This window comes from Equus quagga, chromosome 19 (genome assembly GCF_021613505.1).
Source record: "Equus quagga isolate Etosha38 chromosome 19, UCLA_HA_Equagga_1.0, whole genome shotgun sequence".
Lineage (NCBI taxonomy): Eukaryota > Metazoa > Chordata > Mammalia > Perissodactyla > Equidae > Equus > Equus quagga.
In genome coordinates, this window is record NC_060285.1 from 40,513,499 (window position 1) to 40,537,220 (window position 23,722).

At 36.6% G+C, this 23,722-nt stretch overlaps 1 protein-coding gene across 7 annotated transcripts in view; it reads right to left on the reverse strand.

Annotated features, from left to right (window-relative positions):
- NAV3 (neuron navigator 3) overlaps nt 1-23,722 on the reverse strand; it is a 351,215-nt gene that overhangs the window by 321,740 nt on the left and 5,753 nt on the right. For 3 of the 7 annotated variants that reach the window (XM_046645944.1, XM_046645945.1, XM_046645943.1), the window contains exon 1: nt 14,464-14,493. The exons of the other annotated variants lie outside the window; for them this stretch is intronic. The gene's annotated coding sequence lies outside the window, so the exon portion shown is untranslated. Of the gene's footprint in view, nt 1-14,463; nt 14,494-23,722 lie in introns of those variants that run through there. 7 annotated transcript variants of the gene reach the window in all.

Consider the following 23,722-nt stretch of genomic DNA (forward strand, 5'->3'; position numbering starts at 1 on the left):
TTATTTGTTTACCCATTGCATCTCGTTTCTCTAGTATTTGGACAGTTGGCACTCCCAGCCCTTCCATTTCAAATATAAACCTGTTGTATTTGGTATGAGCAGCTGCGAATAATTTAACAAAGATTTTCAAGATGTCAATTCCTTAAGTATATGCATACATTTCATCAAGTCACTGGCAAAAAGTTTTCATTAACAAAGAAGAAAGGGAATTCTGAATGGTAACACGCAGTGTTTAGTATTATAAGAAGAAAGAAATGGAATACTTTAGTCCTTTTTTTTTTTTCTTAAGATGACGGAAAAAGAAAGGCAAAGGTTTCACGGACCATTAAAATCAAGTGTGACAGTACCCTCCTTCATCCTGTCCCCATTCAAGTTTTAAAATAAATAGTTGCTGCATCCAAGAAACTTCTGCCTGATTAATATGGAAACATTAGATAAGCTATTGTTTAACCAAAATAATGTTTTTTAAAAACTCACATATCACCAGCAAGAAAACAATACTTTCCCTTTGGGCTTTCATCTATTTGATGAATTCCAACAAAAAGAGAATAATCATGCTGTCTTTTTTTTTTTTTTTTTTACACTTTTTGGTTATCCTTTGTTTGGTAAACTCAATGGACCTTGTGAGGAAGGATTGCAGGAAGGATTATTAATTTAACTAATGTCTTCTCTTCTGGTTTCATCTCAAAACAGAACATCAAGCCAAAGTAAACACTCTCAAATTATTCACCAGATTCTACAGGCTGGTCATAGTGGGTTCAGCATCGGTTTTAGATGCTCTTCCAGCTTTCTCTTCACCTCTCCCCAAATCCTTTGGCAATACAAAACTCGAAACAAATTCGTCTACTTGACAAGCAGAACTGATTCAAGGAAGGCAAGATACCTCATTATCTTTCTCATTAAACTTTAGATAATTAAAATGTCACACCAAATTTTCCTTTGGACAAAAGACTTCAGGGACAACTGACACACTGCTCTTTTCCATACACTTAACTTAGAAGCATTGAAAGAAAACATTGTTTTAATGATTGAAAAAAGAAAACTAATAGACTGTTACTTTATTCAGCATTCCTCCAAAGATCCATGAACAGAAACATAATTCATTTTAATCTGTGTCCCACATCTGGAGGAACCTCAGAAGAGCTGCATTCGCCTGTTATTTAAAATAACAATCATCACAGTATTATCTATGGGAAAAATTAGAAAACATGTCACAAATGAGACAACAGAAAATTACTTTTTGAGTGTGAAATTCCTTCGTTACCTATTATATTTTTAGGTGTATTTTAAAGGCACAATTTAGACAAGCACAATTTATATCAATCAATAAAAATGTTTGAAATCCTACCTAATGTTTATTCCCATTGATAGTAGCCTGGGAAGGGAAGGACTATTTTTCTAATGACTCAAAAGAATGAACTTCATTTTTGCAATAACAAAGTTTAAACATAGTATATGACAGAATATAGAATAGTAAACCAGCTTCAGGAAGTTTCTTTACAGCCTCCTCCAAGATTCTTTTTTTCCATAATCTACCCACCCCCCAACCCCAACCATTTAAAACCAAATTAGCTTCCAGGATGTCAGGCCAGAGGGTTATAGCAACTCTGAGTTATGCATCCTATTGCCTATGTAGCAGGTTGCAAATGTCCAGGGGATTCTGTGGGGCATATTTCATTTGTTATTTAACCGTCTGCTTTATTTTTTCATGATACAACATGAAATTCTACTTGCAATATTGAAGCATTTCTTAATGTGCTCTTAAGAGAGACATACAAGCAGGTTTCACTAGAACATTAATTATTCCGGATTTCTAAGCATTTGAGCAGAATCTAAATAGCATTAATTGAACCCATTAAATATTGTCCTCTCTAATCATGAGTGACACCATATGATAATAGAAAGACTGGGCAAAAAGTCACAAAACCTCTGGTTGGGCTTGATTAATTAAAAGACTTTCATGCAGACAGATGCATATCATCCTCTGCACAAAAGAGAAGAAAAAAATGAAAAATGCACAGTTCCTTTTTTTAAGCTGGGAAACGTTTTAGTCAATTGTGACCCTGTAAATACCACAGGGCTATATGGTTTTGCAATCACTTGCTAATTTTCTCTACATAGGACATGACCATGGTTATCCTGTGAAGCTGAACTCTCAGCTGAAGCACATGAATGCCCAGGACAAATGTCTCCACGATAAAAAAAGGAATTAATGGGATTTTCCAATGCTATGCTTTTAAATGACTTTGTCATTTCTTCAGCATCATCCACCAAATGAATATTGTAGAGTAGAGCCAAATAATTCAGACTAAAATGATAAAGTTTACCCACTCTGTGAGGGATAGTTTTGATCCTCAAGTCCTTTATTTCCTTTTTATAAGCCAGTTAAAGCAGGTTGACTAAGAATTACTGAAATGCTAAGTTGATTGCCACTCAAACGTGTATGAGACACTGCCAGCAACCATTCCCATTCTGTTTTAAACCCATATGGAGCTCCATTTAAAATCTTAAACCTAACTTTAGGCATTCACATCTACACCTAATAGTTTGACAGTAAAAACTAACCTCATTCTATTTGAATGAATGAAATACAGACTAGGGAGTACCGTATTTTATTCAAATAAAATAATACCAATTTATTCCAACCCCAAAGTAATAATGCTTTATTGAATAATCGTGATTTGTGCCCTATACCTAGAAAACATTTTGCGAAAGAGAAATATTGTCTAGCAACTAGAAAAAGAAACATAAGTATTTTTTTGTTTGAATTCTCATGATTGTCTGCTTTGGTGTAACACTACTTCAGAAATGGCTATTTCTAATTCAGATATGAAAAAGGATATAACAGTTATTATTTAAACAGCAACATTTTGATGTTCTTCATTTTTTAAGTAATGTACATAATAAAAAGTTTAAACACCACAAAGTGTTATATTTGTGTGTGTATATGTATGTACGCTTATGTTTATATGCATCTTACTTTTATATACGTAGTGTGTATTTTTATATATACATTTGTATATATATGTGCTATATACATATATGTGTATACTTTACTTACATATATATGCATATATATGTACATATATATAAAAGTAAAGTAGGCCACCTCTACCCTTGATCACTAAGCTTGTCAGTGTCCCTTTCCTCCCTGGAGGCAATCACTGTCACCGTTTTCTTATGTATCCTCCCAGAGTTGGTTTATACATAAATATAAACATATGTGCACATATATGCAAATATATCATGTGTGTGTTTGATTGCAAAAATGGAAGCATATTACTCATGTTCTACACTCTGCTTCTCCACTTAACATATCTTGAGTTTAATTCATTATCAGTATGTGAAGATCAACCATGGTCTTTTTAACGAACAAGGAAAGATTTTAAATGTGCTTCACTTATTAGCAGAAGTTGATTCAACTTATGGTGAAATAGAATCAAGCAACAAAAATAATGAAAATGGCCACAGTGTGAGCAAGAGAAGGAAAAGAGAAATATAAGAATTATGCAGTGAGTCAGAGTTCAAATTCAGGGCAAAGTTAGCATTTTGAATACTTTCTTGAAAAGCAGAAGATACAGCAAAAAAGGTTAGTAATTTAGTCTTTACTATCACCAAAAAACTGTTCTTCCAAGAGAGCCCCATCTGATTTTTCTTAAGCCTGAAAAATTACTCACTCTGTCATAAAACCTTTGTCCTGGGGGCCAAAAGTCATATCTCAAGGGAGTATATATTTCTCTTAGACAAAAGTAAATAATTTTAAGACTGGAGTTATCTGTTAGATTGTTTCTGAGACATTTGCAAAAATAGTTTCCAGGGCCTCACAGTACAGTTCAATATAGTTTCTAAGGTGTCAACTTGGGATCACAACTGAATCTCTAGGAAACTTTATGAGTACAATAAAATATACTAAGAGTTTAATGAATTAAAGAAAATCACAGTTAAACTGAAATTTTATTCTCTAAAAGATTGAAGAGAGAGCTCAACCAGTTATAAAACTGACTTCTCATTCTTTGTTGGAGTGACTGAAACGATTTTATTGTGAATGACTCACCTTCAGTCCTTTAAAAATAGAGTAAGTGTCTTCTCTTTCTATAATCGTAATGAAAATAAACTAGAAGAAACACCTGCCAACTTGTAATGCCAGTCAATCAACACAAAATGTCTGTGATCTCAGATTGGGGTGAAGAAACTTGCATCTCTCTCAGTAGGAAACATAAGAGATTGTCCAGGGCAACTTCTCCTCTGCTAAGCATTGCACATGCAGCTGTATAGTTAGTGAGAGTTTGTAGGACTTTATTTGGATTGGTTTGGGTTTTGGTAGAGCAGCTATTGTTATATGGATAAGCATGCTTACGCAGCAGGATTTTCCTTTTAAATATTTTCCTGGGATTTAACATAGGCAAACTTTTGATTTGTGAGCTTTTGCTTTCCCTGAAGAAAAGTGGTCAGACTAAAATGAAAGTGGAGAGGCTGCCCTAGTTCTGGAAGTCGAATTCCCACAGTGTGAAAAACCACAATGAGATAGTGTAATAAAATATGGCTGTGAGTCCCCGATCTGTCTTCAACGGAGCTGCTTTCTCACCAATTCTTCTGGTAAATCTCTAGTAAAATTATGTATGTAAACAGCTGGAGTCTTAGATATTAACTTTAACGTGGTGGCTAGATGCATTATACTTCCTGAGAACCTGAGGTATTGCTGAATCTTTGGAAATCTTAATTAACAACACAGTCCTCACAAAACATTTCCTGGAACATATGTATTTTGAGTCAAATTCTTCATCCACATGGAACCCAATCCCCCCAACCCTCCTGTCTCCCATTTTCATTTTCTTTTCATGTTTTCCACCTCCCATGAATAGCGAATTTTTCAAGCCATACTCCAGAGCTTAAAATACTGTAATGTACTTTACAATGTGGATGATGGATAACTTTTTGAAATATTATAAGCTATTGTGTTTTATTTCAGAAGCCACTGCCAAAAGTAAAAATCACAGGCCAGATTCCTAACTCCCTTGGAACTCTCCTATAGAAGTGACCCCTTGAAATTCCTAAGCCCATGAAATATATATGGACTGTATTTTGCCTTAAATGCAAAATGTGTTTTTATTCTTGAAAAATTACATGGATAGGATTTGGTTCTTAATGTGAATTTCTTTCCACTCATGTAATCTCTGTCCTTACAATGATACTAAAAACAAATAAGTAAACAACAACAGCAAAACTCAACTTAGTATCATAAAAACATAACAAATTCCACGGCATTGTAATATAAGAGTGTGTGTGGGGAGGTCATTTGTCATCTACATATTTCATCTATATAATACAGATTACTATTATCTCCAGTTTTAAAACATGGTTTTATATCTGAATATTTAATTAAACTTTTTGCAAGAGCATTCAACTATGATTCATTCCTTTGAGGAAAAGATTACCCAAGGCAGACTTTTCCCGAAACTTTGTCTTTTCTTTTCCTTGAAAAAAATCCAAGAAATGCCATAAATAACTAAAGATAATGGCGTAAAATTCAGACAGAGGGGACTGTTAGGAACCAAAATGATGATATTTAACATTCATCGTTACCCATATTGCTGAATACTTTAAAGAAATAGAATTGATTATATTTTCATTTTAGTTGCTGAATTAATGAGACTTTTAATATTTTTGAAACTTTTAGTTTCAACCTTCCTATTCCAGGTAATCATTACCACTAAACATTAAACAAAAAGCCTCTCCACAATTATATCATTTCAAAGAAAATTGAAACCAAAATCTTGGAGTATATGACAATAGTTATTTATTAAAGGCCCACTTTATTCCAGGAACTGTAGAAAGATACGTAATCCGTTACAAAAACTCTATGAAGGTCATATTATAACCTCAATTTTAGAGATAAAGGACATGGCACTCAGAGCGGTTAAATAATATGGTCAAGATTCCTCCCTCAGTAAGCTGCGCTGGAATTTGTATGTAATACTGTCAGGTTCCAACTTGTATGCTTGAATTCCTCCCCAAATTTATCAGAGACGTGTAGGTTTAAATTTCCCCTTATTGGTATCTCATTTTTCAGTTTATCAAAATGAATGCATTTGTTTTTAGAAAGTTAAAGACTTTTTCATTGCAAAGCCAGAGAAATAGTCTTAAATATTTGACAATACCAATTGAAGTCTAAACAATTAGAATTCAATCATTCTTATCTTTTCATTGTCCAAAGTAAGTTTAAAATTTAGAACCACTCAAGATCTGTAAAGCTTATTTTCAGAAACTATCACTTCTTGTTATCAGTTTAAACCATTTGAATTTTAAAGTGCATAATTCCACAATATCTGGCAGAAATTCTTTAAAAAGCCATTCCCTACAATTTAAATATTTAATGTTATTTAGAAAGGGGATGTGGATAAATAACTGTATTTTTCTTCTTTAACTTAGCATTTTAATGTTATGTATTGCCAAACATTATAAAATAATTTAATTGAGAGGATTTTATCTTTATTTTACTTTTTATTACATCATTTCAAAACTCTATGACATTGTTTCCACTAGAAAATGTTCCAAGAGAATATTTCTTAGTTATTTTTAGATATTTTCAACTTTAATTGAAATTCTGAGTTAAGCTAAATATAGTCTTAATTCAAATAAATCTACATTTCCAAGGTGCGTCTTTACATTTTAGAACAAAGGCAACAAATCTTGGATGGACCCTCTGTATGAGAAAATAGCCCTCGAGGCTCAGAGGATGCCAACAGATAGCATTCAGAATTTATGGACAATTTATTGATATATCCTCTTAATTTTCACCCTGTCATTGTCACTTCATAATGTGGTATTTATACTTAGACTTAAACAGCTATATGTTACAAGAACAAATAATAAGAATCCAGCAAATAGAAGACCAAGAGCTGCCAGCCCTACTTTTTCCTGTGCAAAGAGAACAAACAACATGGACTGTAAAGTTCTTAACAGATATCCATTGGTAAAAATAATTATATAGTGCTCCTTGTCACTCCATAGCATCTGTGCCAGGATAAAATGGATTTCTGAAAAATTATATTGATGTGAAGATAAGATTTCAAAATTTATTGAAAAAATAAATTTTAATAATAAAACTTGCATATAAACTTTATAGCATTATTATGAAAATCCAGTACATATCTGTATCAGTTAGTATTTACTATGTAATACACTATCAAAAATTTAGTGAATTAAAACAACTATTTTTTAGCTCATGATACTGTGGGCTGACAATTTGGGCTAAGCTCAGCTGAGGGGTTCTTCCCCTGATTTTGGCCAGGTTCACTCAGGTATCTGCAGTGTGCTGGTAACCAATGACTAACTCACATGTCTGGCATTAGCTAGCTGTTGTTTGGGGCCCTGGGTCATGTGCTATTCATTATCCAGTGGGTTAGCCCAGGCTTATTCACATAGGGTTCCCAACAGCAGAAGTGGGAAAGCTACAGGCCCCTTGAAGCCTAGGCTCAGAATTCCTACAGTGTCTCTTCAACTACATTCTATTGCTTGAAGTAAATTCCAAGGCCTGGCCATCTCAGATTCAAGATAGCGGTAAACATACTCCTGTACTTGACCTTGATGGGAGGAGCTGCAAAGTATTATAGAACTTTTACAGTATATCACAATGTCATTAAACAAAGACCTTATGAGAAATGAGAAAAAACAATGTAATGCCCTTTAGGGATATCATAGATCCACTAAGAATAGATTCTATCAAACACACCTTCTTTCATTTTGTGACAGTGTTACCATGTTGCTAGCCAAAGGAATAACAGACATAGATATTTTGATTATAGCAGATTTTTTTGATGATTATTTCACTAACTTTTTTGAAAAAAACATACTGACATTGAAGCTATAAAATAAAAGAGTTGTATAATTTCACAAATACTTAGACAATTACAATTAAAGGATGATGAGTAGAATGAATGACCATTGTCTACTGAATATTTTTAGGGAACATACAAAAGGATGTAATTCTAAGCATTTCTAAGTAATAGATGCTTAAGCTTAAAAGATTTAGATGGCATCCCATTCAGTTTAAACATTAGGAAAAACAGTAGGAATAGCTAGCATGATAGATAAGAAAAGGAACTGGAAATTAGCATAGTTGGATTTAAAATCATATGTTATTATCCAAAGATAAATACTATGAATATTCTAGTGCATTTACTTCCAATTATTTCAACACATACAAAACACACACACAATTGCATTATAGTGAACATACAACTTTATATACTGCCTTTTTCATTTACCTTTTTTTTTAAAGATTGGCACCTGAGCTAACAACTGTTGCCAATCTTCTTTATTTTTTAATCCTTCTCCCCAAAGCCCCCCAGTGCACAGTTGTAGATTCTAGTTGTGAGTGCCTCTGGTTGTGCTATGTGGGACATTGCCTTAGAGTGGCCTGACGAGGGGTGCCATGTCCTCACCCAGGATCCGAACTGGCAAAACCCTGGGCACTGAAGCAGAGTGCGCAAACTTAACCACTTGGCCACGGGGCCGGCCCCCTCATTTACCTTTACATCAAAAATAATCCTACATCGTTAAATATTCTTGGAAAACAAGGCTTCTTATGACAAGCAATTTTGTGTATGCATAAATTAAGTGAAAATGTTGGAGGATACTTGTGAGACAGGAACCAGCCTAATGAGACAGGGTTGTCCACAAGGCCCCTGGCCTAACAAGATAAGGCCCCTAACCAATCTGCACGCTAAGAGAATGAGAGAGAGACCACCAAGATCCAGACTCCACAACCTCCGTACCTTCCCCAGCTTACTCATGGTCCTAGCACCCAGAAGTCCACTGAAGGTGACCTTACCCCCATTACCAAAGTAATGGTACCAGGGGTGGGGAGCTAGCATGCTAATGATACATGCAATGCACGTGGTGGCATATCAAACAACAGTGTAAGCACAAGGAAAACCCTGCCTCTACATGCCATGACAAGGCCCTCCCCCACCAGCCTTTGCCTAATGAAAGTCCCATAACCCCGCTCCCTAATGAGCTGGCCACCTGCCCCTTTCCTTTCTGCATTCGCTCCCTTGTGCCTCCCTTGTGCACAAGCTAAAAACTTCCACTCTTCTACTCCCATTTTTGGTCTCTCTTGATTTCTATTCTGGGGGACCACAAGAACCCAATTTGCTGGCAACACTTGGGTTGACAATAATCATAAGAATAAGATCTAGGAGATTATTCAAATTCAAGTTTGTATGTGCAAATAGTATGAAGCACTGCCAAAAATATGATAAAATTGCTTCAGGCTGAATCAACAGAACTAGGCTGCCTTCCAGTTGCAAGAACCAATGGAACCATGGTCTCTTTGTTGGTAAAATATAATGGGACTATTACTTTCTATTAGCTTTTATTTTAAATTTTAAAATGTAACTAATTAGGCTACGTCTAAAGAAGAATACACAAGATGATAAAGAGTCTAGAATCCATAGCATGTGTGGAATATTTGAAGCCTTCTGCTCAGAAAGGAAGACGATAAAGTGAGACATTTTCACTGATCTCTAAAAAAATTATACCCTTTAACATGCCTGCTTCCCAAAGTCAACTCTGAGCTCTGCCAGGCTTTTATCCATCTTTGTATCCCTGAAACCTATAAATTCTGTGATAGGACTCATACAATGTCTGTTGAATAAATAAATGAATGAAAAAATACATTAGTGAACTAGAACCAGTAAATGGAAGCAATAGAGAGGCAATTTTTACCCGAGTATAAGAAAAATGTCTGCCTTTTGAGACACTAACCCCTGGTCTTTAGAAGGATTCTGTCAAACTAATGATACCGGCCCTGATATCAGTTTCCCTACATTAAACCCGGCATATATGGAGTTAAAACCAAAGCACTCATTCCCTGCTTACTCCCTGGCTTCCTGGCTCCAGCATCCACGATCCCCCATGGAGACAAATGGCCAAGGAAAACCACCTAAGTTCATTACCTCCTCCTCCTCCTCCCTGCAAAGAGCTACAGGCTGGTGGGAAAGCTGCTGACCAGCAAGGTCACAGGCTCCCTCCTCTCTGCAGGTAGTTTCAAGACCAAAAACAGGCTGGTGGAAAAGCTTCAACCAGCAGGCCATGTGGTCCCCTCCCCTACATAAAGCCCCAAATAAAAACCCTTCCTTTTAGCTTTTCAGGATTTCAGTTTCGGATTTCAGCGTTAGCTGCCCTTTCTCTTTGCTCAGTGCTGTGCAACAATAAAATTTCTACTTTCTTCCACTACATGTGATGTCAGAGATTGGGTTGCTGCTCAATGGGTGAGCAAACTCACTTCAAGTTCGATATCACTAACTGTAGAAGGATCCCTACATTAAAATTATAAGTTTCACTGGACTACTTCATGAATTCAGAAATAATCTGACACAAAATAAAATTGATATTAATTTTTAAAAATACAGGTAAGATTGGGGCCGGCTCAGTGGTGTAGCAGTTAAGTTTGCGTGCTCCACTTCGGCCTGGGGTTTGCTGGCTTGGATCCAGGCACAGACCCAGCACCACTTATCAACCCCTGCTGTGGCAGGCGTCCCACATATAAAATAGAGAGAGATGGGCACAGATGTTAGCTCAGGGACAGTCTTCCTCAGCAAAAAGAGGAGGATTGGTAGCAGATGTTAGCTCAGGGCTAATCTTCCTCAAAACAAACAAATATAGATAAGATTATCTCTATTCCATACAATGAGCAATTCTGCATGTGTTAGTAAATATATAAAGTAGCTATCAAATATATTACACATATTCAACTTTATACCTCAAGTAATGATTTTTACATAAAATAGCTTTGTGAACTTTGAATAGGCAGAGTCTTAAACAAGACACAAAAAAATGATATATTGGGAGCCAGCCCAGTGGCACAGCAGTTAAGTTCGCACATTCTGCTTTGGTGGCCCTGGGTTCACCAGTTCAGATCCCAGGTGCGGACATGGCACTGCTTGTCAAGCCATGCTGTGGCAGGTGTCCCAAATATAAAGTAGAGGAAGATGGGCACTGATGTTAGCTCAGGGCTAGTCTTCCCCAGCAAAAAGAGGAGGATTGGTGGCAGAGGTTAGCTCAGGGTTAATCTTACTGAAAAAAAAAAATTGATATATTGCATTACACTAAATTAAGAATTTATGGTCTTCAAAAGAGACCATTTGTAGAGAGTGAAAAGGCAACCTACAGAGTGGTAAAAGTGTGTATTCAAAAGAGGAGTCATGTCCAGAAAATATAAAGAATTCCTGTAGACCACTAAGGACTGAGACTCACCCCTCATAGAAAAGTGGGCAGCAAACATGAACAGACTCTTCACAAAATAGGATATAAAAATGGTCAGCTAAATCTATACAAAGATGATCACCTCCATTCATCCCCAGGGAAATGTAGATCAAAACTACAGTGAAATCCCACTACCCAGAAAATACTAAGAATTGTGGCCTCATAGCAATAGGGAAACCTAATGTGAGCGGAGATATGGACCAACCAGAGATACATGCAAGGCCGTAGGAAAGCAATTTGGTGCAACCACATTGGAAAAGTGTGGCAGTGTCCTCGCAAGTCAAGGATATGCATTGTCTGTGGCCTACAATTTCACTTGGAGGTATCTACTCAAAAGACATTGTTTCATGTTCACAAAAAGACACATACAAGAATGTTCACAGAAGCATTATTCATAAAGCCTCAAAGTGTAAACCATCTACGGGGCCACATTAATGATAAAATGAAAAAATAAATTGTAGGAAAACTCAAACTCCAGAATAATATGTATCCATGAGAATAAACAATCCAAATTCACACACAAAAATATGGGTGAATCTTACAAACATAATGATGGATAAAAGAAGCTAAATAAAAAGAGTACCTTCCCCCAAATTCCATTTATATAGAAAGTACAGAACAGGCAAAATTAATTTATGCTGTTAGAAATCAGGATAGTGGTTTCTATCAGTAGAACTCAGGGAGGCTTCTGGGATGCTGGCAATGCCTGTTTCCTGATCTGTGCTAGTTGGACAGGCGCGCTCTATTTCTGAAAATTCACGAACTATGCATTTATGATATGTGTACTTTTTTAGTGTGTGTTTATTATGCTTCAATACAAATTTAAAAATAAAAGTTTAAAAAATGTTTTCTAATAAGCTACATATTTTACTAAGCACTTTTAATAAACTTATAGTGAATGATATGCTATTATGATTCTTAAGTATAATAGAAATTTTTAGGATTTTTAGGATTTATGCTGCTATTTTGAAGATCACTTAGTCTGTTGCAACACCTGAACTTTGTGATGAGCAGGCCCCATCGATCCATACTTTCAAAAATCACTTTATATCTCCTAAGAGTAATCATTTCTTTTATACTCTTGCTCTGATTTCCTGGATGAAGCCGTTGCTCAATTCCCGTTACTGTGGTAATAGTTCCTACTCCTCCATGCCAAATCCACAGGAATTCCACAAGAGGCAGTAGCTGGGTCACCTCACTCATGCCCCTTGCTCCTTTATGCCTTGGTTTGCTTATCTGTAAAGTGGAGTTAGGAGTAACATACATGAAGACTAAATGAAAATGCAGTTAAAATACCGCCAACGGTGTCTGGCAAGTATTACTTAATAAGTGATAGCCATTTTTATCAGTAGCCTCTTATGAGTTCTAGGCTAGACATTGAGGCTAGTATTAGAAAGAGCTTTCAATATTCCAGGGAAAAATTTACAATAAGCAGTGAATTTGACAAAATCATGAGAGTATATATATATATTATATATACATTCACTGTATTTATCTAGGAGGGAGCATATTTTGAGACATTAAAACAGCATAGTTTTGTCCTTATTTACGTTTATTTCTTAGTTGACCTAAGGTTCCTCCATCCTTTGAAACAATGACACGTTATTTCAAGAGAGAATCCAGTCTGTAACAAAAAATTCATCACTCCACTTTATATTATTTTTTAAGCTCCTAGTGACAACATAGTCTTGAAACTTGGATTCATTGAATGTGCAAGTGTTTTTTAGATTGCAGAAGCTTCCCTTTACCTCTCAAATGAAAACTCTTAAGAATCAGAGCATAGAGTTGCACTATAAAACACAATACAGAGGATGAAGGAGATATTTTCAGAGAAGCTAACTGTGATGTGATAATAAAAAAAAAAAATAGTTCAAATAGCAGAAAAGAAGACAGGAGATTCTTAAGGGTATGTCTAAGATAAGACATTATTATTAGAATCCAAGGAGGACTCTGGTACCTCCATACCCCTGGGAGTATACTCAGGATTGACTGTTGGATAAGAAAAATTCCCAGATAGTTTGAAGATCCAGGTGAAAGCTAAGAGGACATGTGTCCTACTTCCTACTTGGTAGCTGGGAGGGCCACAAAGTAGGGCGCCCCTTGCCAGTACTGAATAGCCACAGTAGAGGGAAAATGGCAACCGGAGAAGGTTAGGCAGATAGGACTTGAGAAAGCATTCCTGATACCCATGAATCTAGAAGTTTCTATGTGTCCCAGTGGGGGTATGCAAAAATGTGAAGAGGACTCGTGTGCCCAAAGAGAGCTGGCATCAGGACAAAGCAGATGCATCATTTGGGCAATGGTTACCAGTGGTGGGTGTCCACACAGTACTCAAAGCCCAAGTCTCAGCAAAGAGCAGCACAGCATGTCCAGTGACCAAGCCGTACGGGGCTATCTCAGCACAGAAAGCAAGGATCCAGATGGAAGCAAGCAAACCAGAGACTCTCTCTCACTCCATCCCCTATTACCATGAGGACACACAAACACACTGCATCCATCCCTTCAGAGATGCTATTTTATAAATGAAAAAAGAGAAGAGAAACCTCATGGAGATAGGAAAACAGCACTGACAAGAAGTTTGACCTTCAGATTGCTAAATATTTGCTCTAACGAAACCAGGAGTCTAATTTAGGTGTCCCCCATCCTCACCAATCTCCTTTTCTACCATCAGCAGGAATGGAGGTTTGAGAGCAAGAAGAGATATGTTATAGAAAATACTGAGCTATATTTTCTTGTACATCTAAGAAGTAGCAAGTCTTAAAGCCTTTTAAGTAAAGCATATAAATTACAATGCACTTGTCTGAATTCACTACACTACAATGGACTTGCGATTACTAAAAGGAAGATCCAGATCATACATCACCCTAGACAAGGAAAATTCTATTAACATCCATAAAACTACCCTAGCAATAGGGCATGGACATTGTTACTGAATAGAGTGATCTTACCTGTTATGTTCTAAGTGACAAGGAAATTAAAGAATGCCAAGATGCTTTTAGGTGTCAGAGCGTGACTTGAACATATTCCATCTCCTTAGTGATTCTCCAGCACAAAGCTATGGCTGGCTTCCTATGAAACTATGAGTCTTGGATTTGACATTAGAGTCATATTCATTTTCCCAGGCAGGTTTGGTAGAGTAACCTCAGTAATAGTTATCAACAAATGGGACACTGAGCTCATGACTTTTATACTCACTTTTTAAGATGATATGGCTTTAAGTAGTTCATTTCAATTTGCTGGATTTTCATGTTACTAGTGTACAAAAAAGAGATACTTACATTAGAAGATCTTCCACTACCCCTTCCACTATTACTAGTCTACATTTGACAAGGTAGTTTTAGAGACACATGAGACCACCACTGAATTAGAGCAGATTTGCTCAAGATGGACCAGTATACTATACTAAGACTAAATTATGAAGATCTTTGACCTTGAATCACTGAAATAGCAGGCATATACCAAAACAGCAGAGCCGATATTTATATCCAAGCAAAACCGAAGAGGGTCTAAGCTAACTCTCTATGAAACACAGGCATGAGGCAAATCATGAGTCAAAGGAGTAAAATCACAAAAGCCATTAATAATTTTTAATTCAACAGATATGTTTAAATTCCTACTGTATGCAAGACATTGTGTTAGGGATCTCAGGAAATATAAACATGAATCAATCAGGGCTCTCCTTAAAGTAAGAGTTTTGAAATAAGGAAATTCATTGCAATCAGATCAGGGAGAACCTTGAATGACTGCCAGGATTTGCAGCTCTGCTAGGGGAGATTAATTTGTCAACAGTGTCTAGGAAGGACTAGTGTCACTTTTATAGCCACCGAAATTAAAGAAAACAGTACTATTATACAATCATCCCTAAGAGATTCAAAACCTATGATCTATAGACCTCAGCTAACTGGCAAACACAGCACAATCTCTCTTTTGGGGTATATATCATATTGAATGGAATCATGCTGAGAAGCCTGATGTTTTTGGTCTTTATCGAGGAGATTTCTCTCTGTTTACCTGGGCTCTGCCCTCTAAAATAAAGAGCAGCCATGAAATTGAAATTGTCTAGTATTCCAGAACATATGGCAAACGAGCACACGTTTTGTTCAACAGATAATAAGGTAGGTACCTCTTTATCCTTTATGCTACTGCCAGGATAAACTGTTCCAAGTGTTTGGTAAATCATGTGCTGTATTAAAAATGGTATGAGCTCATTATTCATTATTTGTAGTAGAGGACAAAGTTCCTGTGTGTCTCCAACTTGACTATTTCCAGCAGGGAAAAGGTTTTGATGTATTTGAACTAAAATACTGGGAGTTCAATGGAAAGAGGGTAAGAGCTTCTCACTGATTTTTCCCATTAAGCATTCTTGGGCAAACCTGAGAAATCACTCCACAGGAGGGATTTGTATTCATTCAGTGGCCTAACTTTGCAGCTAGTAGCAAAATTCATTGGCCTAACTCAGAGCAATCTTGTTATTTTAACATGGCTGTTTCTATTTATAAAGTTACACAATCCAGTTGGTTCCTTCTTCCTCCCTGTCTGAGACACAGTTTACAAAAAGAAACCACAGTCATTACATAATTGCATTACCAGGAAATCCAAGTGTTGTTTTCTGGTGGAGAGTAAAGGCCTGCCCCTTGACTTATGTCTTACTCATCCTAGATCCCATCTGCTCTTTGGGGCACTTTCTCCTGGGTCAGGAATGTGTTCTGAAGTTTTACTACACTCATTAGAAGGCCGTTTTTGTTCTTCTGACTATTCCTGTTGTGGTTTTACAGATGTCCTCTAAATGAAAGCCTGCTGCACAACAGGAAGTGCCCACTGCCAAGTCCTTTGGAGAGCAGCAACACATCCACAAGAGGATCCAGGTGGTAAGACATTGGAACAAAAGTCTTACACAATCGCATTTGAAAAGAAGAAAGCAAAAGACAAAGCAGACATGGGAACTCACTCGAACTGTCCTTTCAACTTAATGGCAGCTGCACCACTGGATACGTTCATATAAGTCAGCACTGTGATAGGGTAGTAAGTGCAGGAACTTTCCTCTGGAAGGTCAAATAAGCTCAAAATGCAGTGGAATGAGCACAGAGATAAGATGTCAAAGATTTTCTTGCAAATCCTTAAAATATTATATTTAATTAAAATTTAATTACTATTTGATAAGGCTGGAGAAGAGAAAGGGATATGTCAGTGCTTGGGGTAGGCATACCCTGTATAGCATCTCTGCTCATATTTCACGCAGAATGAATTGTAGATAAGTCAGCACCTGGGCCACTCTCTGCGTAGAAGGACTTCTTTCCTGCTGAATCCTCTGCAGGCTGATCTTTCAGTTAGATTTTATTTTCTCTCTCTTTTTATTCTCTCAGCTTGATTCACATAGACCGTACATAAGGGCTAAATAAAACGTGTTTAGTACCTAAGGGAATTAATCTTCTGCCTAGAAGAAGTAGACAAAATGTGATGCAATTCCTCCCCTGAATTTAAAATGTTTTGTTATCTTGAAGGCAACTTTCCTCATCCAATAAAAACAGAGAAGGAAAACGGGTGACCTTAAAAAACATATTTCTGAAACCTAAGATTTTCACACACACAAATGCCTCTGATAATTTCGAGTGTAGACAGATGCTCTCTTCCTCTTTGTACTTCCCAAACATTCTGTCAATAGTCTATTGTTGAAGTGTGGACTTTCTCCCAGACCACATCCTGTCTCTTTTACGGAGGAGAAGCAAGCTGCTGAAGGAAAATGGAAGTCTTATTCCTCATGTGGAGTCTCTGAAGGTGCAGAGAAGACTAACTGCAGTACCTCAGGATTTCACCACACTCAGCTCAGGGCCCGCAGGACTCAGGATAGACACGACCTGTTGAACTCAGGGAACTAAGCTACGCATGTTTTATTGACAACTCTAAGCCTTTCACACAGAAGGAAAGAGCAGGACATTCATTATTGCCAACGCTAGTTAAAATGATATGGATAAGGCAGAAGTAGATGTAAATATTTAAATCTTCTAAAAAAATCATTCTTCTTTGAGTGACTAAAAGCTCCATCAAAATTACTTCGAATTTGAATAATTGCTATTAAAGAAAGGACATTGTTCTGTTAAATCTGAATAGAGAACTGACGGTGTCTGACAATGAATCCTTAACTAAATAAGACAATATTTTAAAATTGATCACTATAAAATATATTTTCAACTACTACAAAATTAGAATTAATAATTAGAGAACTAAAAAGAAAAATGAATAAAATTGAAGAGAAAAACAAGGAAATTGGATTCAGAATTAGGATGACCAACCATCCCAGTTTGCCCTGTATTGAGAGAGTTCCAAAATAAGAGACTTTCAGTGCAAAAATCAGGATAGTCCTGGGAAAACAAGTAAAGTTGGTGATCCTAGATAGACAATTAAAATTTTTATTTTAATGGTTTTCTACAGAAATTAGGGATAAGGGGAAAAAATAACTAAAGTCTAAATAAAAATATTATTGAGAAAGTTGTTATTTAAAATCATAGTCCTGTCTCTATAAATGCCCCTAGGGAATGGTTCTTGCACACCCAGAAACAGACAAAGATGTGAATGTCCTGAGCAATATTAGCACGTGCTTTGGGCACTGATTCGAACACCACTTGCTCAACCTTTATGCATCGGCAGCTCAAAAGCTCAGATCTATATGTCCAGCTGACCTCTAACAACTACACAAAACATCACAGCACAAATTTATATACCAGCCTTTCCTCTAGCTTAATCTTTTTCTATTGTTCTTTTGTTCTTGCAACCCCATTTTATTTGCTATATTTTGAAATCTTAGATGTTGTATATGTTTTTTAATTCTACTAAATCCTTTTTTCAAACAAGGCATGATCTAAGGCAGGGCTTCTAAACTGGGGGCAATTTTTCTCCCCAGGTTACAGGCAATGTCCAGAGACATTTTTAATTGTTCCAACTGGAGGGGATAAACCTGTTCTAAATGGAACAAACATACTCCAAATGATTAACAAAAGTTACGATTACTGAAAATCTGAATTATAATTGTTTCTGATATTTCTAGGTAATATTAAATAGGAATATAATGTTGCCCCAAAATAATGAACATAAATTCCTAAAAAGAACCCCAGTTGTTGCAAGCATACTTCCCATAAAGCCTATCATGTTAAAATAAGCAATTTTATATATATAAATATATACACTCTTTGCCTTGCACATGGTACGTATGCAAAAAATAGTTGATGACAGGCGGACTGAGGCGATGAATGATTAACAACGACAAGAAAAGTCACCTAGGATCCATGATGTAGACCTAGATGTGGCAACTGGAGGGATTTACATTTGTGAAATAGCAGCCTTGTTTTAGAATACAATAGGTCTAGCCTGAATCAGAGGAAAAGAACAGAGAGAACATATTGTTGGAGATGATAAACCCTGTGTTCAGTGGAGGAGGGCTACACACAAGTGTGGATATCAAAAAGCCTGCCAAAGGAAGGAAGAAACAGCTATAAAAAGCAGATGGTTCGAAGAGAAAGGAAATGTAAAACAGAATCCAAAAAATATATGGGTCAAAATAATAACATAAAAGGTTCTGGCAAAAATATCACTGTAGAAATTCAATAAATTGTCAAAAAAAGGCACAGCAAGTATAGTAAAATATAGTCATTCAGGGGCCATAAAGAGAAATACATAACCTGTACATTTTTTAGAGTCTAAAAAGTGAGCAGTTTAAATTGATCCAAGCTAAAGCTAAACAGTAAACACTGTCAAAGGAGGAACAGGAGTAGAGATAGTTCCAGATGCACAACTGAATCTAAAGACCATTAAGTCATTTAGAAGTTTACCTTGCATTTGAAAAGAGGTTGTTTTATGCACTGCTCCTTACATTTGCTCACCATGGTCCAAAAGGATTGTAATACGAGTTGCCTCTTTCAGTACTGGTGGTGGGTTTGTCAATGACCCATTCATACAATCCCACTAGGTCCCCTTTGGAACCAATTTTCAATGTGCTGACAGAACTACATGGTGTCTCCAGGCCAAGAGAGCAGTTACCCCCTCACACAAATACTCAGCCACCCATTTAACAACATCTAGATGCCAGCAAATGAGTCCTTCCTGCTGTGACGCCTGACTCTGCCCTGATTCTTTAAACTTCACCCCTAGAATTCAGATCTTACACTGCCTTGGCCTTCCTGATTCCCAGCTTGATGGAGAGTTTCCAAGTCCAGCAAGAGAAGAATGCTAAAAGCTGAGTAGAAAAGCAAGTAGAAACAAGGGCACAGAACTAAGAGAGAGTTGCTTTCAGGATGTAAGTTTGGCTCAGCAGGCTGGAACAGGAGAAACTGAAGGTGGTTAGCAAAATCATAAGGTGGGGAGCAGTTGGAGGAGTCACGAGACCACAGTGAGCTTTTTATATGATACTATTGTGTAGATGGGCCTGGGGTATTTTTTAAAAGCCGGGTTAACTACAAGATATTTTCTTTCTGTACACTTAGTAACTTGAGTGTAATTATGGTCCCCCACTTATTCAATATTTTGCCTTTAAGGACACATCTTTATAACTTAGGACACCTTACCGACAACCTAGAAGACACTTCTAGGCACATTAGACTATTTTTTAATATGGCAGATTTTGCTTAATCTTAAATATCTGACTAATTAGATGGTCTCTGGCTAACTAAATGCTGACTAATAGTTTACCAAACCATTTCCCTTACTTTCTGGGCACACAGCTAGACTATATTTCCTAGCCTATCTTCCAATTAGGTATCATCATATGACTGAATTCTGGCCAGTAGAACCGAGTGGAAGTAATATGTGGAATTTCTAAGCTTCTTCTGCAATCCTCTATTTTCTCTTTCACTGATAGCTGGCTAGATGTGGGATGAATCTGGTTTCCTGAGTTACCATATGCATGTGTCAGCAAACGTTTTCTATAAAGGGCCAGAGAGTGAATATTTTAGTCTTTGCAGGCCATACAGTCTCTATTGTAACTACTCGGCTCTGCCGTTACAGCACAAAAGCAGCCATAGACGATACACAAGCCAATGTCACTTTTTCAATAAAACATTTTGACCTACAGACCATAGATTGTCAACCTTTGACCATATGGAATAACTGAAGGAATGAAAAATAAAATCCTACTGTGTTAAGTAACCGAGACCTTGAATTCATCTGTTACAAAAGTTAGCACTACCTTAACTAACACTGTGCCATTTTGATTGCACATAAAACTTCCTCAACACATTTCATGATGGGAAACTGTGAACTGGCTCACCTCAGGTTTTCAGTTTTACGAAAGAGTCCTTTACAACAGCAAAATAGAGCGGTAAGAGATAGCCTGTTGTTTGTGTTTGTTTGTTTTTTCTTTTATGGAGACTACATCATGTTATTTCATTGGGAAACTGGTAAATTTTTGCCACTGCCTTCTCATCTGGTGACTTTATCTCCAGGCAGAATTGCAACACTTTTTCATAAATCATCCCATTACTGGGAACAGTGGGGAAATCCTGCCACGTATCCAATTAATGAACTCTCCCACAGATATTGAATTCCTCTATTGGCCCCGGTGACTAGGAATCCAAAGAGAAGCACTTTTTAAAGCAAAACTGGAGCAACAGCGGGGGTTGGGGGAAGAGAAACAAATCAAAGTGAAATTTGTCAAAGATGAATTCAGTACTCCTGGAAAGAATCCATGGTTTTCTTTATCTTCCCATTATGTGACTCAGTATCCACAAAGAGAAAAAAGAATAATGTTGATTTTGACTGCGGTTTATAAATTGTTGTGAGAGAGACAGAGGGCCAGATGGAGAGAGCAAGGACATAGGGGTCAAACACACCTCAGTTCAAATTCCTGCTCTAGCCTAGCACCAGTCTGAGCTCAGTTTCTACATCTGTTTAATTAGAATAATAATAAATTGGGTATAGCATCCAGCATGTGGTAGGTTCTCAGAAAGTGTTAGTATTTATCATTAGTTTTAATTGCTAGTTGCTGCCAAGTTCACAAATTTCATTTCCAACTAAACTGTAAGTTTTCATTTGAAGAAAAATGTACTTCTCCTTCAAGACTTAGAATTTTGTGGATTGTTGATAATCAATAAGTGAATCTAAACATCTATATTTTCTTTTACCAAACTTGTTCCTCTACCATTGCTCTGGAGCTTGGTATTTTAGTCAACATTTTGCTCCATCACACTCTCCTTCACGTCTGTATTTTTGAACTTCTCTCCCTTTATTAGATCTTTCCATGTTTCATTTCATCATCATCTTTCTAAAACACAAACTTAATCATATCACTTTGACATCCTCCCCCCATTCTCTACAGAATAAGTCCAAACTCCTTACTGGACATTTAATGCCCATCTTCCCACTCAACTCAACTTCATCTCTCTTGCTTGCATCCTACATCCTAGGATTGGTGAATAATCTAATTTTCTAAACACAGCACAGTATTTCATACCTAGGTAAATGCTGTCCTATCTAAGAGGCTCTTTTTTCCATAGTTATTTGACTAAATCAAATGCATTCTTCAAAACATGACGAAATGTTACTTTCCTCATATATGGAGAATTAATCACTGCCTCTTCTGTTCTACTACCAATTCTTAATGTTACTAATTTTTGTATTAAACTATTAGCTACTTTTACATTATTGTAATATGATAGGTAATAAATGTTGAGTACCAACTATGGTCTAGGCACAAGCTATGTTTATATGCAATATCTCATTTACTCTTCATAACAATTTTACGAGGTAGTTTATATTATTGTCCTTATTTTATAGATAAAGAAACTGAGGTTTAAGTATTAATTGACTTGCCAAGGTCACTTTGTGAGTAAATGTTGGAGCATTCCAAAAAGAGAAGTGTGGTCAGCAAATGTCAAATGGTGCAAACAAGATGAAAACAAGAGGTAAAATTTTAACCAAGAAGAGATTTCTTTTCAAAAGCCATTGTTAACTTCTAAGAAAACAGAATAGAAGTCAGATATCAAGAAAAGTAAAGCAAATGGAAAGCTTGGAATAGTGGCAATGAACACAACTACTCTTTCAAGAAATGTATATGCAAAGTTGGAAAGATGGAGTAATCGTCTGAACATGGTGAAGCAAATTATTATCATCAAAAAATAGTAGAGACCTGAGCATTATTGGAATCTGATTGTAAAACAGTGTTTCTCAACTGGTTTTGATTTTTCTCCCCCGCCTCAGATAGATTTCACAATGTCTGGAGACATTTTTTTACTGTCACAATTGGAGGAGGCTACTGGCATGTAGTAGGCAATGGAGACATGATGCTAAATACCCCGTAATACTAAGACTGCCCCCCACAACACAGAATTATCAGTTCCAAAATGTCACAAGTGCCAAGGTTGAAAAATCCTGTTCCAAAAGATCACTCGAGAGGAAGAGATTGAAAAATAAGAGAAAGTAATAACTGATAGGACAAAATAGGAAAGAAAGAGAAAGGGAGTAGATAATAAAAATGCTACCCTTAGAAAAGCTTTATCAAGAACTATTATCCTGGGGCCAGCCCGGTGGTGCAGCGGTTAAGTGCGCACGTTCCGCTTCGGCCGCCTGGGGTTCACAGGTTCGGATCCCGCGTCCGAACATGGCACCACTTGGCAAGCCATGCTGTGGCAGGCATCCCACATATAAAGCAGAGGAAGATAGGCATGGATGTTAGCTCAGGGCCAGTCTTCCTCAGCAAAAACAGGAGGATTGGCAGCAGTTAGTTTAGGACTAATCTACCTCAAGAAAAAAAAGAACTATTATCCTCATTTTATTTAAATTTTTACAGATACAAAGGTTGGAGTTCAGAGAGCTTAAATGACTTATCCTTTCAGGATCTACCAGAAGTTTAATTCAAATCTTTGAGCTGTTAATCTGATGTTCTTTTAACTATGCTACCTAATATTTTAAGCTCAAGATTGACTGGGGGTAATTGTTGAAGATGTGATAGCATAAATACCAAATATGGACCAATTATTTTGCTTAAAATTTAACGGCATACCTATTGATTTCATGTTTCCATGAACAATATATTTAATGCCTTCCTTTTTATGAAAGGAAAGAAAAATGTCTATGATACTGGGAAGGAAGAAGCTAAGAAGAATGTGTTAGGCAACCTGACATCAAATATACACACAAAATTGACACCTGCAGAAGAACAACAAATAAAGTTTTATGAGATCTTCAATAACATTTAGTCACATATAATTTACACCAGAATTTTTGTAATTTCATAGTTTAAAGCGTGAGCATTCTTTAAAGACTTTGTAAAGCACAAACTAAAATAATAGACAATAGCGTTAGATTGCCAGTTTTCTACAAATTGTTACCCAAGGGAAATAAATGCATGACACTGAAAAGCTGAGCCTTCTGCCAGTAGAGGAAATGTTAAAATTCAAGAATCATTACAACATTCTTAACACCATTGCTACCACAAGAGCAAAAACAATTAAAATGACCATTAACAGTT